Raw genomic sequence first — 15711 nt, forward strand, 5'->3', positions numbered from 1 at the left:
TAAATCAGGTATTTCATGGAGAATAAAGAGAAGATATTTGGAAATATTACTGGCAAAAATAAGCATTTGTGAATGGTGAATATTATTAGTTCCAGTTAAGAGTCACTTTCTAAAAGGGATATGTGAAGAATCTTATTAATAACCTGGGAAATAATAACACTAGTTTTATTTAACAGCTGGAAAAAGGATAGAAAGTTTATTAATATTGTAAGGGCAATAGGTACTAAGTTGCAGTTCATATATAAATGTTTTGAGTAATGTACATTACCATGATTTTGGAAGCTCAATTTAATTATTAACCCAAAAGTAGAAGGAATTCATGATGGCACCTTAAGAGTTTTTAGCTAGAAAATGACACTGGCATACATCAGTATTTCATGGCTTTCCTAAAAGTACAATGTTAATACCCACATAATGAAATATAATGACTTAGTTATGTGCTACATACTCGTATTTTTCCTTGAAACTCCCCAAACCTACCATAAAATGAGGTCATTAAGAATAAGTTGAATGTCTTTGGGAAAATGATCAAACATTTTATATCTTGTAATCCTTCATTTCCATGCACACAGGGCAAAATGTGGCACTTCTGGCATAGGTATTATGTTCAAATTGTTCAAGTGATATTCAATGTTCAGCACTTCTAAGTGTCAGATGATATAGGAGAAACAGTCTGACCATTAGGGTAGTTTATCTGTACCTAGGCAGCAGTGAATGCTTGAGTGTGGTAAGAATTTTAAAAGATGAATGCAGGTTTTAAACTTATTTTGGTGTCATGTATCATTAATAATATTGCAGCCTCTACCTTTGTCTTTAACTTGAGTAAAATAGAAGGTGGCAGAAGAAAAGGAGTAGATGAAAATCTGTCTTCTTTGTGAGGCCAACAACTTTGTGAAATGCATCTATTTTTACTTCTCAAAGAAAGTATTTCATCTAATACTTTTTAAAATTTATCAGCTGTTTTCTCTCAAAAACAGATATGAAGTTTCTGAGGAAGTTCAAGAGAAGTTTGAACTTCAGTTTCTCAGACAGAATATATCTTTGTTTACAAGTACTGGAAATAGATGATTAGTGGTTTCAGAATAATTAGGACTGGAAAATTATACTGATTTAAGTTCAGGAGTCAAAAAATCACAGGTACACACCATAATCCCATCCAACACACATGCTACAATTACATTCAAATAATATATCTGTTTTATTATTTCATTCCACATATAATACACAGTATTTCAAAATTTAAAGTAATGGTACCAAGGAGAAAGGATGAGGCTAACAATGGAATAATGGTCAGTTGCTTTAGAATATCCAAGGCCAGAAATGATGGCAGCTTTGTGGCATTAGGGAAATTGTTTAGAATATGTTTCTCACATTTCTGACCTGTAGAAAAAAAATCATTTTCTGTCTTTCAGAAGGAAGGAAAAAAAGCCTGGAGAATTAAATGTCTTTTGTTCTCTATTTGAAATACTTTAAAATTAGTTTTCTGTTAGCTTTATGTAGTTTAGCTCATGCTGGAAAATTTATTATTTCATTAAATAATCATAACTTAAATCCAAACCATACTGAATTATAATCCTTAAAAACATCAATCATTAAAACAAAACTCATTTACTTTCAAAATTAATTCAGTAACATTTGCCATCTTTTAGGACTTACTGAACTTATGAATTATGAAAATTTTATCTTATAAATTACTGAAGCAGGGAAGAGTAACAATTGCCCTTACCCACCTTACTTTGTAGATGTGTCTGGGAAAGAAGTCAATGCAAGACAGACTTAACAAGAGAAGAAAATACAAGTTTTATTAATTTTATGTATGCATGAAAACCCTCATAAGAAAGTGAAGATCTGAAAAAGAAAATGACCAAAACAGAAAGCTTTTATTCTTTTTAGAAAAAATGGCTGGACAAAGGGATCTAGGACTAATGTAGTCACTGCAAGATACTTGGGGGGATGGGTAAAACTAGTGGAAGGTAAGGGTTACTTTAGTGGAACACAGAAAGCACATCTTCCAAAGGGCTTTCTGGCTTACTCCATGTAGGAAGAAGAAGATCATCAACTATAGATTTTCCAGTGTTTCATCTTGAAGTAATCATACCAATTTCATGTATTTTTGAGTAGATCATGTTTAACTTTTTCATTAGAAATCTCTTGCCAAGAATAAGACATTGCCATGCATTAGTGAAATAATAGTAAGAAAGATAAATCTTTGAAAAGAAAAAGTTAAAAAGAAGTATGAATTAAAAGTTAAGATTTAGTAAAATTTAAATGACATTGAATTTACTCTGAGTTCTCTGTTTTTATTCTATAATACTATATATAGTAGTATAAGGATTTGGAAAAAAGGGGGTAATATTTAAAATAGAGTGAAAGAAACCAACATAAATGTCTGCAAATGTTTATATTTACCTACATGCATATTTAACATTGTTTTTAGGGAAAAATTGAAGGAATCCTTGCTGTTATTGTATGATAATGGAAGTTGAAGGTAATGGGAAAATAAAATAAGCACACATCATGTGCAGGAGAACTGTGGAGAAGTGTTTCTCATGGATAATTCATATTTTGTCTAATAATTATGTGAAGTTATAATTCAAAATTTATGCACACAAATGAGAACATAAGAACATCATTTGGCAAAATATAAAGTTAAATGATGCTACATGTGTGATAGAAAACCTGTTTAAAATAATAACCAAACCTTATGTCATTAAAAGATTTATTTTCTCTGATCCAATGTCAGTTCTCTGCTTTTAGGGCTTTTTAAAATGCTGTGTGCAAATTAAAGAATTAACCATATCTAAACATGGGAGATAACTTTTAAAAATCAAGGATTTATATTTGTAGAGTTACAGTGTCTAGGGTTTAAATACATTGTTGCTATGTAGCAAAATATTATGACAGACTTCATTCTCAATTTCACATCATTAATAAACTAAAAGTCTTTTCTGATATTAAGGAGACATTAAAATAATTGTTGAGGTGATGATATGGATTTTTGTATATTATATAGCCCAACGTTGAACAAAAACTAAGCTCAAAGCATATGTATTTTGAAGGTAAAACATGATTTTCATAATGATTTTTTTGATAAATGTTCCATACAAATCCATTTTTCCTTTATTCTTCATTTCCTGTTGTTCAGGCTTCTTTTTTACATCACTACACAATGAGATACTGTCCCATTGATTGGCAAAGAATGCACACTGATGAATACCACTGTGCCGTACATTATGCAAAAGCTGGGCTGCTTGAAATATCCCTGTAATGTGTTATTGTTCTCTCTGACAAAGAAGAAAACTAATGGTGAATGCTGCTTGATTTCCACAATATTTAGCAAGGTCATGGGGTCTTTTTTTTTTTTTTTTTTTTTTACTGTTTCAGAGTTTAGATTGTCTTCACCAACAACATAAGTTCTATTTAAAATTTTATCTTATTATATGAAATAACCAAGTAAACAGTTTTAATTTACATTTAATTGTATTTTTCTTACTACTGTGTATTTGGTGGCCAGCAGTATTTAATTTTTTGGATTTTGTAGTCCTTGAAGATCTATATTTTTATTCTCTGTGCCTTATGTATGAAACAATTTTTTAAAAATGTGTGTGTGTGTGCTTAACTGAAATGTTTCATGAACGTATGTATATGACCTTCAAGCAAGAAAATAATGCTAATGATAAAAGGGTTTTCAGTTTTTACATATTTCTCAAATATTCCACTGGAAATCTGTTGTGTAAAATTCCCTTTACAACTCTCTAAATAATTCTGGAAAAATCTGGATCAAATGGGCATTTTATTTGTCTCTTAATATGGAATGTGATTCCTATTTATTTTGTTGTCCACTGAATTTTGTTTGGGACTCTTGAGATTCCTTGTTTTATGAAAAACATTAAGAATAGTGTAACTTTATTCTTCTGCTAATGATAGTAGTTGCACTTCTTGATTCCTTTGTAAGTTAATGTTGGTACTGTAATTCAGATTTCAATAGCGATCTCTAAGTGTCTACTAATGGTGAATGGAAAGAAATATGCTATGAAATGAACACTAATCTAAGCTTTCCCATGTAATTTTATATCTGAAGCAAAATGTGCATATTACTTTATTTATTCATTTCATTTACTGATTTCTTTTATTCAGCCTATTTTCTTCTGGCTGAAACTGATTTTAAAATTAAGAATTCGAGTCCTAAGTATTTTTAACAATATTTGAAAGTCATGTCTACAGAGGATAATATGATTGACATAACTGTCATGTCTACAGAGGATAATATGATTGACATAACTGCCATAGTAGAAGTGTCAAGGCAAATTTTATAAATGTCTTTTGAGATTTAAAGAAAATAGTAAATATTTACGTTGGTTTTTTAAGTTTAAAAAAAAAGTGGAATGGGGACTATTTAGAATCACACTCTTTATGAACCCTCAGACTGGCTGCATTACTAATTATGTTTTTTAGGGGACAGGCGGGTTTCAGTTAAAGAAGTAATAGAAAGTGTTTTCCTTAAAATATATTACATATAATACAGATATTTAGAATCACACTACAGATCTTTCTTGTTTTGATAATTCACACAGTTATGACTGATAGACTAATTACTTAAAATTAGATTTTAGGTATTTGCATTTTTTTCTACTTCAACAAACCAACTTGAAGGTGGAATGATTACTTGTATCATAGCTTCAAAAGCTTCAGTTCCTGGTTGACTTGCTCCATTGTTATGGGCTGTGGTGAGGTAGAATACCATGGTGGATGGTGTGTGACTTATGCGGCTGTTTACCTCATGATGGTCAAGTAGCAGAGAGAGAAAGAGACAGAGAGACAGAGAGAAAGGAAGAGACCAGGAACAAGACATCCTTCAAAAGCATGGCCCAGTGATCTTCTTCCTCCAATTAGGCCCTACCTCCTACCACATTCCAATAGAGCAGTCAAGTTATGAATCATCAGTGGATAGGCACACATATATGCACATATAAGGTCAGCATACTATGTACAGTTCATTTTGGAGCCCCAATTTTTGAAGATACATAAGCTAAGTCATGGGGAAACAATAATCATGTTTTTTAAGCCTGCCTAGCTTGTATGTATTTTAAATCTCAAATTTTTTATTAGCCTCAAAAAATTTCTGGCATTTATTTGATATCAAATACACAGCAGAAAATGAGCACATCTCTTGCATAATGGAAAATTACAGAACTTCTCTGACCTGATAGGCTACAGGAAGACAAAGGACCAGGTTGTAGATGTACTCAAAATGGCGGCATGTTTAATCAGACACATGTTTTACACCTGAGCTCAAGTTGTTAGGTTGCCTGTACTTCAGAGAGCAGTGGTGCTTTACTTCCTCTTGAGAAAGATTTGCATGCCAAACACATCTAGAGGAAACACTTGATGCATTTCAAGTATCTATCATAAAACTTGGAATTTTACAGATTTTTTTTTAAAAATGCTACTTTTTCCATAACTTGAAAAAAGAAAGTCTACATATTTCAATGGCCATGAGATTTTGTTAATTATTAGATAATTTATTTAATTGGTTCTTCACAAGAATAATCAAAATAAAAATTAGTAATGACCTTGTGACTAAACTCTTGTTTGAGTTTGTAATTACTTTTAGGAAGAAATTTGATGCCATCATATGTTAAAGAATTTATATTTGTAAATGCCTTTCATCTCAGTGCAGGGAATATACATTTAATTATTATGTGTTTCAGTATTCTTGCAGTCTTGGGAAAAGAAATAATTAATATTTTAAACATAAAAGGCACCTAGTCATCATCATGCAATGATGATAACAACATGTAAAACTATCCTTTTTAGGTATCTTAATTATCCACATATCAGCAGACCATAAGAACATCAAAGGGTAGCACATTTTAATGTTATTAGGAATGAATAAGATAAAGCTTGTCAAGTATTTAGGGTAGTGCCTGACATACAGTAAACCCTCAATAAATATTAGTTATCATTAATTAGGAAAGTAGGGTAATAGATTTATCAATGTAAATCTTTGATTATCACTTCAGATATGTATTGTGTGTATGTATGTGCAGTGTGTTTGTGGTTATGCAGGAAACGGAACGCAGAAACTGAGATGTGCTGACAGTGAAGCTTACTTAAGAATTCATTCTTAGCACTTACACACCTGAATCATGCAGCACACATTCAATGAGTAACAATTTTTTTCCCTTAGTGCAAGGCTTTCCAGTGCCTATTTCTTCAGTGTACTTGCTGTATAGCTTGGAATGACTTGATAGCTGTACTGCTTGATATGCTCTCATTCTGTGCTCATTTTTCCTTTCATTCTAGTTGTACTTTCTATTGGGAAGATTTTTATAATCCTTTATTTTCCAAAGGTTAAATATATTAATAGCTTGCTACAAAAATATATTAAAGTGAGAACTGAATCGAAGGTTGTTACTTATCATGTTTATAGTCTACAATGATGATAACCCCTCTTCAAAGTAAGAAGAGCATCTTTATTTACATAAGACTATGAAACAATTCTTAATGCATCTATTACTACTTTATTACATAAAACTTGATTTCTCTTCAGAAAATTCCTCTGAGAGGATATGTGATGCATCGATTTATTAATGTGTAAGCTAAAACAACACAGGGAGGGGCATATTGTATTGCTTAGAATGATGGAATTTTATAGGTCAGTGAGAACTAATGTATTATTTGCTTTGGCTTAAAATTTCAAATATTGTTTAGATTTTGAAATCACTGCTCCTAGAATTCCTGGTGCAGAAGTTTTGTTTTACTTCATTTCACATACATTTCATTGCTCTAGCATTTTATTTGTTTATTTCATTTTTAAATTAAGGACCTAGAGAAATTCTAATGATATCCAGACTTGAGATAACTTATATATTCTAACTCATTCATTTTAAACTCAAGGGAACCAAAGTACAAACAGTGCTTCCCTGTGATTCCTTAACTGTCCCAGAAAGTAAGACTCATATTCTATTCCCAGGTTCTTTCAATCAATCATTTAGTGGCCATTCCAGGTAATTTTCTTTTATTATTATTATTTATTTATTTTTATTATTATTACATTGGTGGTCCTGGGGATTGAACTAAGGGCTTCATTCTTGCTACGCAAGTACTCTGTCACTTGGCAAAAATTTTTGCTTTAGTTTATTTTTTAGTTAGGGTCTTATACTTTTCTCCAGGGCTGACCTTGGACCATGATCCTCTTACCTATACTTTCCCCCATAAGCTGGGTTTACAGTTAGGAAACCCTAGGACCAGCTTGTTTTTGAGATAGGCTTTTGCTAACTTTTGCCTGGGTTGGCCTCAAGCTGTGAACCTCCCATTTCCCAATCTGGATAGCTGGAATTACAGGCATGAAACACCATATGCAGACCTTCAAGAAACTTTCTAATTCTTTAAGTGTATGAATTTACATAATCCTCATAATAACCATATGAAGTAGATATGCATGTTATTAATTCCTGTTTTACAGATGAGAATCATCAGGCCCAGTGAAAAGATCCCCAGATTCTTGAGTAACTCATGGCAAGGTTGTGATACAAATCTAGACCACCCATCTACAGAGCTTTTTCTATCAATCACTGCCCTTCAGTGTCTCCATCATTTTCCATAGCATGGGCTCTATTTTATTGTCCTACAAGATGTCACATAATAAATCATATTTTTGAAGATAGTTTGGGTAATTTAACCATAATTATCATCACTACTTGACATATTTCATTGAACACTTTTTACTAACATTTTTAACTAATTTGTTATTATTATATCAATCCCTAGATATTACACAGGCTTTTGAATATTACCTCAAAAGGGTAATTTAAAATGTTGCTCTTCACATTTCTTGATTTAAAAGATGTTAGCATTAATATATTTATAATTTTATCAAACTTTTCAACTTACCTTTAATAATAGTTCTGTTTCAAGTGATATTTCACTTGCTAATCTCTTTATGTCTTTGGCTTTTCAAACTATAATCTTCCAAATGAAAAAATTACTCAACAACAAAATATTAGACATTAGTTATAAAAAATTCTTCCTTATTTTGACTGAATTATTAGTAAAATTGTTTAAATCCACAAAACTTGATGTAATCAGGGGATACTTAAGCCACAGTCTGTTAAAAATAACACATTTAATGAGAAGCTAGAGTAGAAATGGAATATAAAGAGGCTAAATCACTCCAGAAACATAACTTTATAAAATATGTCTGAAGAATAAAATGTTCTCAAGGATTGTTTTCATGTTTTGAACATGACTCTTAAGGAGGGGAATACTAGACAGTCTTATTAACTTATAATTAATTTTGCAGAACATGCTTCTTTACCATAAGGACTAAATTCTGGTTATCTTTAATAGCACATTTTTTGTGTGTTTTATTCTCTTGGAAATATAAAGTTGTGAAAAGATCGGTATGTTGCCATGTAAATAGAAATTGATGAAATAAGCATTTTATTTTATTTTTGTTTTATTTATTTTTGTGGATCTAGGGACCAAACTCAGGGCTTCATGAAGTCTAGGAAAGTGCTTTATCACTGAGTTACAACAGCAGTGCAGTAAACAGTTTATAATGAATAAACATATAGTTAAAACTTTAATGTATAATCAGGAAGCATCACTAATTAATATTGATATATTTAACTTGTTAAGACTATCAAAACACACTACTTTTATTTGTCCTCATATATTCTGGAATGATGTATCTAAATTAATATCATACATCATTCATGTCATCTCATATATAACATATTTATCATCCATATTCAAAGGTATAACATAAAATATAATATTGATTTTTGAATAAAACCTATTCCTTATAACAAAGTAATATATATTTTTGAAGGAAAGTTATTCATTGTAGTTAAAGTGAAGTTAATTTTACAGTTTCTGTTCTATTTGTTAGTGATGTTTAATTGTCAGGTGTTAAAGATATTAATGGTTCTTTTGGAGACTTAACCTATTGTCCCCTTATCCTGAATTATAGCAATTATCCCCTGGATAAACAAAGTGAGAAAAAAGCTGACCAAATGCCAGTGCTAATTATTAGGGTATACATCCACCATATAATTTTTCTAATTTATCATGAAGATGCAAATGAATTTCAGAATTGATTTTATTTTTGATTAAACTCTTCATGCACATTATTATGTAAATTGATGCCCTTGGGTTCAAAGCAATTTGTCAATATAGTACCACTGATACAAGCAAAAGAAACATAGGATATTGAAGCCCGTTGGCACAGGTACTTTGCATATGCTTATTGGCAATTATCTGGTAGATTTGTCTTCTGCACAGAGTCAATCAGAAATTTAAAGTCTAAAAATAAAAGTAAATACAAAAGCAAGCCAGTTACTGAAGTAATCTTACTAAAGTAAAAATTATTTTTGGCAATGGTTTATTTCTTCATATTAGTTTCCCCTTTAAAATTCTGACTTAGTTGGCTGGTAATTTTATTTGCTTTATTAAGCATACTACATAAATTAGCTATCCATATTAATTTAATTTTTGTCTCTATTACATATACAGAATGTATATTATATGTGAAGAAAATTATGCATATAATCCGAGCAATTTTACAGAAGTCAGCTTACCATTACATCACTCATGGTGTTCCAAACTGCAGACACTGGCAGAGAGCTGACAACCACCGTCAGAGCACCAGAACGTGAGACATCTCTGTTGAAGAAAGCAGCCTAGAGGGCCCCTGAGCTCCTAGAAGCCTCTGGACCATCCACAAGCCACTTAAGATGACATACATCACTTGGAAGACAGCTACTTTATTGGCCAGGATACTTAACACATCTCTGCTAATGTTTGTCATCTTCTTGGTCTCCTGCTGAATTTTCTCATTAATTCAATCTATGAACCTTATTGTTATTTAGAAAATAAAATATTAGGAGACATTGAGAAATTTGATTCATCTTATAGACACTGAAAATGATTAACATATACATCTACATACACAAATACTTTTGGTGGTACAGGGAGTTGAATTTATGGCATTGTGCTTGCTAGGTAAGCATTCTACCATTTGAACCTCTCCATCAGCCCTTTTTTGTAATGGCTATTTTTGAGATATGGTCTCACATTTATGCTCTGGTGACATGGACTGCCATCTTCCTGTTTGTGCTTCCCCAAAAACCTAGGACAACAGGTGAGCATCACTGTGCTCAGCCAATGATTGAGATGGAGACTTGCAAGTTTATTGCCCCTGACTGGCCTGAAACTGCGATCCTCCCAACTGTTGCCTCCCAACTAGCTAGGATTCATAGGCATGAGTCACCCGGCATAACTTTCTTATATTTCTAAAAAATAAATTTAAACATAGAGTAAAATAAAGCTGTAATGTTCTTTTTACTTCTAGTTCAGATTAAAAACTCACACTAAGTGAATGTTCACCTTTATTCAAGGGGCTGTAGTCAGGATTTTCATTTAGAGAATTTATCTCATGTTTACAATAACACTGTGAATCAGAACCTTATCAATAGCCAGGTAAACTAAATTCCAGAGAAGTTCAGTAATATATCAAAAGTCATATAAGTTAGTAACCTGGGACATTTTTTCTTTAGATTTTTCTTGCCACAATGTCATAATAAGGAAGCATGTGAAATAGACAAGAATATATTTATTGTAGGGTAATATAGACCTGAATCAAAACACGAGAGGATGCATAAGCACCCTACGTCTCTAAGCATCTGTGTCCTCTTCATGAAAACAAAAATAGAAACCTAACTTGAAGACCTATGGCTGTAATTACATGATTTTTTAAAAATTCAGTTTACCAATTTGATTTTGGCCACACGAGGCATTTTGAAATTATAAGCAGAGAAATTAGAGTAGTTTTTCTAAATTTTTTTCAGTCTTTAAGTGGGTGAGATAAAGAGAGAGTAAGGCTAATGGAAAAGTTGGGACAATCCCAGAAATAATCAGTGATCAGTAATGCGACAGTAGTTAAAAGCAGAGCAACAGAATTTAATTTTGACACAGATCATCTTATTTTCAACCTTGGATGAAACCATTAACAAAGAAGGTAATTTAGAAATACAAATTTAATTTTTACATATTTCTTTCATTTGTATATTTGTTAATCTGAGCCAGTGTTTTCTTTCTTCTGAATTGTTAAAAGTTCCCATATCAGACTTTAAGTATATTAACCACCATGAAAGAATTGTAAAATCCTACACAACAAAATATAATTGAATTCACATAATTTAGTAAGAATGATGTAATAAATGTTTAGTACCACAAATTTAATTGAAATTAAAAGTTTTTTTAAAATTTTCAAATATTTTAGACATATGGCCTTTTATTTTATTTATTTTTCTTTTGATGGCATATGGTTTGAACTCATGGCCTCACACATACTATGCATGCCCTCTACAACTTGAGCTGCTCCATCAGCTCTTTTTTATGTTTGGTGTTTTTGAGATAGGGTCTTATGAACTATTTGCCCAGAGCTGGCTTCAAACCAAGATCTTCCTGATCTCTGACTCCTGAGTAGCTAGGCTAATCCTAGCTGGGATCTTTATTTTTATCTTAAATTATGGTACTGTTTTAAAAAGCTCTTCAAATGTGTTTGTAATTACTCATTTATCCCCCAACTTAGGCTATCAGTAAACTTTTAAAAAACTTGCATTCTGAAAAAGACATAATCAGAATCAAACCTAAATTTAAAACCATAGCTGCCTTCCTCAATGTTTTTGTCTATTAAAATACATTTTAATTATCATAAGCAGTCACACAACAAATATTTATTAGAATTCAAAAGATTCCATATAAACATTTTTGTCTTTATGCCACCCAATTCATTTCCAAATTTTTCTATTGGGACTCAGTTTTCTAACTTCATTTTTTTTAAAAAACATATCAGAGCAATTTGGAAAATGATATAAGGAATGACTTCCTGCCATTAGTACATAATAATTATAAATTAAACATGTCAAGGACCTTTTATATTCCTTCTAAATATATTGATACTTCATAACTTTTATCCAAACATAAAGATACACATATACTCACTTTTGTGTGTGTGTGTTTATGTGTGTGTGTGTGTGTGAGTATTATTTCTACCACCATGAATATACTTATTTTTATATTTGATTTCTTGTATGCCATCAGTTTTTCTGGTTAAATTAAAATGGAATGAAAATCAGACTGTGTTCTGCTGAAGAAAAATGAAAGTTGGACAAATGCTCTAATATGCAAGTTCTGCTATCAGTGATTTTACACATTTACAATGTCCATTATTGAGCTCTTCATCCTTTTAAGTGTCACACATTTTTCCTGTCTTGCATTCACATGAAACAAAAATAGAGTTCATTTTATTCTATATTTTTTCCATATCCTCTCATATCTGGTCAAATAGAAAATTATTTTACTTTGACCTCATAAAATGTATCACAATTTCAGCATCTGTTCTTCATTTTCACTGAAAGATACTCTTTTTTTTTTTTTTTGATTGAGATGACCCATTATCAGCCTCTCTCCACTCCTTTATATTCTCCCATGACTTCCCCCAACTTGATGAATCTTGGCTACCCAATGTTAATGACTTTCTAGGTCTCTTTTCCATCCATACACAATGACACACATTAATAACACACATAAAACACATGAATACACAGAGACAGACATTAACACATTATGCACATGTGCTGTTCAATTCTTCTAATGTTCCATGTTCTCTCTATTGTCTCTATGCCTAAATAATCTTTACCAATTACATGACTACTCCAGGAAGATCAGGATCTCTTCATCAGTAATCCTCTTCCTTCCTCAGAAGTAACACTAAATGCTTAATTGTGGTTAAATCATATATTTGTGTGCATTTATAAATCAGAGTAAACACCTTTGTTAAAGCCATTGGGTGGTGAAAAGAGAAAATGATTGAGAATTAATCAAGTAGTAGGAAATAGAAGGTTGAAATCAGTTACAATTTGAGGAATATATAAAAATATCAGAGAAATGAATATACAAACAACCTAAGTAAAGTTAGATAGGTATCAAACTCAACACATCAATAGACCAACAGAAGCCCAAGGAGTGGAAATTCAGAAAGAAAACCAGCAATGAGTTCAAAAGAAAAAGTGACTTTTTACTGCAACCAATTCCTAAGAGGCATATCACACATACATGTAGTAGTATAATAATTCTGATTAATATTTTGAGACAAATATAATAGATGTATTTGTAAAATAATTGTAATTATCCCTATAACCACAAAAACATTTATCAATTTTTATTGTTCTTCCAAAGTAAAGGAGTTTAAAGTAACCAATTATTGAAAAGATTTATTAAACCTTAATCTGGTGCCATAAATACTACAACATTCTGAGTTTCTACTAAAATATTCATTTTTGAATACAGAATTTAATGCATTTTTAAAACATGTATTTGATGTCTAAATTAGTATTGCACTGTGCTTCCATAGATATGAAGTTACAATGAGACTTTATACATTAAATTAATATTTCATTAAGCATAATAGATATTTTCAAAACAAGTTGAATACAATTATTTAACACACAGTAGTATAATTGATGACTTTTGTTGGTATGATTTAACAAATTACAAATGTGGAAGAATGCTTCCTACATCATTAATTAAAATGATTTAATGACAATTTAAGAAATAATTTTAAAATTCTAGTTTCAAGCTTGTCAGCAGAAATGTCATTTAAAAATTTATTGGATAAAAATTAAATGATTGAAATTCAATGGAAGAATTTATTCTGATCTGTTTCATTAAATTGCAAGTTATTATAAGTTATTAAATAAGTTTTCAAAAGTACATTATAATACCTGCAAATGTAAGACTTTTTTTCTGGTTGTGTTTTTCCTTTGAAACCGACACTACCTTTGGCAATTAATAAAGACTACTTAGCAAAGATAACTTACAATGCATTTGCACTCAAAAAACAGGAAGAATTCAAAGCAGTAAATCTTTCACAAATCATGATGAAAATATTTAGCTATATCAAAATGTCTGACTACTGATAAATTTATAGGGCAATTATGAGCTAATTACCAAAAAAATAGGCTGCTTATTTTGGAAGGAGATCTAACTTTATCATTATTTCTGTGGGAATGAAGTAAACTATATGAAAATTAATTTATAAAGATAGAAGCCTTGGATTAATTACAAAGCCTTAATTCCTTTTTGATAGAAGATTCTTGCTCACATAGACAAAAATAACAGAATAACTGAATATATATTCCTTTTCTTTGTATCAGTGCTTTTATATCTATATATTTTTATACAACTATTTGTTATTAATTTATTATGTATATTACATGGTATATATGTATATATACGTGCATATAATAGCTCCCAAAGGTAAGCAAATTAATATTCACAGATCCATAACCTTCTGTAGCTGTAACCCTTTATTTTGGTCTAGTAAAGGCACTTCATCCCCACAATGAGGAAACTGTTGATAAATGAGAGGAAAGTTGTCAGAATACAGACATGCTGGGCCATGGTGGTGCATGCCTGTAATCTCAGTGATTGGGAGGCTAAAACAGGGGGGTTATGAGTTAAGAATAGTGTGGGCTACATAGTGAATTCCAGGCTAACCTAAACTAAATGAAACCCTGTCTCCAACTAACAACAAAATGGAATCACTCCTACCAGCCCTTCCAAAGTAAAGCCAAGAGGTTAAAAAAATGGATCCTTAGGTGTGGGACAATTTAATAAGAGGATATAATCTGTCACTTGGAGACCATAGCTAAAGATACCCAAAAAGCATTATATGATTCAGCACAGGTTTTAGCTCTTCTCAATTCTGAAGTGAAAATTAGGTCAAGCCATCCTCCAAAACTGTATAGTCCTGTATATTTTAACTACTGCTCAAGGGGAATTTTTGCATTAATTAAAACAAAATGCTGTGTGTACATTCTAGACAACTCTGTAAATGTGTCAGAGTCCTCAAAGACCTCTACAACCAAATAGACACTATGTCTGATAATAAAATGAACTTTGGTACCTACTTTCTTCTTGGTCTACAGGATTTACCCAGTGGAAGAGGCATTAATGTTCATCATCATTATTATAGTAGACATCTCACTCTGTTGTTGCCTGTACTGTTGTGTTAACCTAATCCCTGTCTGTGGAACTCTGTGTCTTCACAGTCTACAACCACATCCTGATAGGCAGTTATCACTGGCTACTGTTCCCCTTGACTGCAGCTCCCACAATCACGGACCACTGGCCAGACCTGAATACTGAAAGGCAACTTATTTTTCTCCATGGCCACTGATAAAGAGCAAAGACCAGCAAGCAGGAAGCAGCTAATGACAGGTTATGACACCCTTTTTTCCTAAAATATTTCATGGTCTATAGTCTTTGAGTGGAGAATGAGAGGTCACAGTTAGACATAAGTGGTGGCCATTAGAGGAGACACAAAATTATATTATTTTTAATAAATATTTAAAGAGCCAGACCCTGACATTGGGACAAGGACAGCCAGAACATATAGCCCCCTCACATTTTTTAGATGCTAAAGTTACAGGAACAGGGAGAAAAAGAGGAGCTACCTGCTTCTGCTTTCTTCTTTGAGATATTAACAAGTTGCCAGAATACTTGGATGGGTAGAGAGTAATGAAAGGGAAGATCTAAAGCAGGCTATTGTATCTGTGATTTAGGTGGGGTGTAGGTGGATTAGGTATAATTTGGGAAGATAACCCCTCCCTGTCAGCCACCTCATTCACCTGGACCCAC

This window comes from Castor canadensis, chromosome 9 (genome assembly GCF_047511655.1).
Source record: "Castor canadensis chromosome 9, mCasCan1.hap1v2, whole genome shotgun sequence".
In the NCBI taxonomy this organism is placed as follows: domain Eukaryota; kingdom Metazoa; phylum Chordata; class Mammalia; order Rodentia; family Castoridae; genus Castor; species Castor canadensis.